Source organism: Leptonotus elevatus, chromosome 21 (genome assembly GCF_054856555.1).
Source record: "Leptonotus elevatus isolate MCC_2025b chromosome 21, RoL_Lele_1.0, whole genome shotgun sequence".
NCBI classification, from domain to species: Eukaryota; Metazoa; Chordata; class Actinopteri; order Syngnathiformes; family Syngnathidae; genus Leptonotus; species Leptonotus elevatus.
The window spans coordinates 1,528,323-1,530,526 of record NC_141259.1 but is presented as its reverse complement, the minus strand read 5'-3'; the positions used below and the strand labels follow the sequence as shown (position 1 = coordinate 1,530,526).

Below are 2,204 nucleotides of genomic sequence, written 5' to 3'. Positions count from 1 at the left end.
CATGCATGTTGGATGCCTTAATATGATTTTTTTCCCTTATTGCTAGTCTTTTGAATCACACTTTAGGTGTAAGCATAATATTGTGCAAGAAGCGAAGCTTACGGGGATGGCAATGAAATGAAGCGCTGTCCCCACTTGCTTTTACATGGGTGGGGGGTATTTGAATGTTATTCTTTTGATAAAAATCCTGCTTGTTAAATCGTCGCCAGCTTTTTCTCAGCCAAGGACAAAAAAATGGCCAACTCATTAACTCACTATTTCTTACCTTGATGATACAACTCACAAAACGTTTGGGATATTGGGCTTTCAGGTGAAATTTCTTAAAGAACCAAACATGCATTATAACCTTTATAGGTGAACTTATTTTTGGCCTTTTTTTTATTGCACATCTCCAGCTGCTGTGTTTTAGTACTTTTTGAACAACTGTTTTCTTACAAAGAGTTGAATGGCAGAATTCACAACAGGAATTATCACCATTTCCTGGTTCAATTTGAATTTGGTATTGAAACTTTTTTCTTCAGGATATTCTCAGAGGGAAGTAGCCGCTGATCTGAAGACTGTCACAGAATGGCATCCGCAGATTGAGCGAGACTGGAGGAGTCACAGATAGGCATTGAAGCAAACCTTTACTTCATAGGTCAAAAGCCTCTGAATTTTGCCGTTTAGCTTCTTGTCTGAGAACAGATTATGCAAGTACGAAAACATTGGACAGTTGGACATGCACCTTAAAAAGGTCAGAGGTCAAATCAAGTTCACCTGTAAATAGTACAATGCATTTTTAGGTTTGTTATTCAGAGCGTTTTGTGATTAGTGCGTCTTTAAAATAAGACGGCCTTAAAGCGTAAATGTGTTGTTTTTTTGCGTTTTAAGGAATTAGCTGTTGGCATGGAAGGAATTACTAACTTTGCAAGACATGAGTGCTTCTTCAACCCCCCCCCCCCCCAACACCACTTATTTCTTGTTTAGTTACTAATCCTGCTAATGCATATGCTGTGAAATGGGACTGGATATGTGCAAACCAAACAAGGGAGGAAATTGGCTTTCACTAATATCCTGAAGGCCACTCGTGGATATTCCATTCTCACAATGTATCGTTTTGACTGAGAGCTAATAAGATGGTGCTGTGTTGAAGGACACACGACTCACTAAAGAGCTTTTTCCTTCCATTTGAATTTGTATATTAATGTTATAGTTTTGACTAAAATGCAAAAGTAAAATGAACTTTTTGTAAAGGATATATATTAAAAAGAAATGATATTCCAAAGTAATCCTTTTTTCTTCTGTCATTTAAAAACAACCAAAAAGCAATCGAGGTGTTCACAAATGCAAACTGTAAAGGACATCCCACAGCTTGACTCTTGCACTAGTTTCTCTATTTGCACAAGTTAGACATTTCAAAAATGAACACAGCCATGGATGCAACATGACGAGTGACTCGGTGTGTGTGTGTCTTGAAATAAAAAGGGGTGGCAGTGTTCTGTTATTAGTCCGTTGGGAATCATCTTGTATGTAATGACGGATGTGAGTGCTCGGATGTCAAGACTGGGATTATACACAGACAAACGCGGTGTTGCACTGTCAAAATGAAATAAGTTTTTATGGAGATCTGCTTTTATTATCTTACATTTCATTGTCAATTTGATTATCACTGTTGTTATAACTGTACTACAACTTATTCGATTTACCATTACTACTCATGCTGTTTTGATTTATTGATTCATTATTGTTTTCATGCCACCTCTCTGCTCAAACTGAGTATGGTATTCCTCTGAATATTGAACAATAATAGTGGCAGTGTTGTTATGTATTGTTAGACCTCTGATTAGTTTTTTTTCTTTTTCTTTTTTTTTTCTCTCCACTGTTCCTTGCGGTTTTTGTGTTTGGTCTCCATTATGCTTTCTTTGATATACAGAAAAATAAAATCAGTTGAACATGGTAAAATGCAGTGGAACTTGTTTTATTTGTAATGTACATGTATTTCTTACATGGTCAAATACAGGAACAAAATTCACCCCCTTCAAAAGTGAGGTTTCAACCAATTTTTGGGTTAGATTTTACCACCATGAAAAGTCGCCAAGCATCAGCTGAACAAAAATATCAGCATGCCCACCTGCTTAGGGTTGTAAATGTTTTCGGCTCTTGGTGGTAAAAAGGGGATTTGTGGCTGGTGCTGCTCCAACCCCAAATTATTCAGTATTGCCCGT

The 2,204-nt window shown here is 37.1% G+C and overlaps 1 protein-coding gene across 5 annotated transcripts in view; it reads left to right on the top strand.

Annotated features, from left to right (window-relative positions):
* zfhx2 (zinc finger homeobox 2) overlaps positions 1 to 1,941 on the top strand; it is a 23,428-nt gene extending 21,487 nt beyond the window's left edge. For all 5 annotated transcript variants that reach the window (XM_086066232.1, XM_086066235.1, XM_086066234.1 and 2 more), the window contains one exon: positions 1 to 1,941. This exon is cut by the window's left edge and continues 1,252 nt beyond it. The gene's annotated coding sequence lies outside the window, so the exon portion shown is untranslated.
* The last annotated feature ends 263 nt before the right edge of the window (positions 1,942 to 2,204 follow it).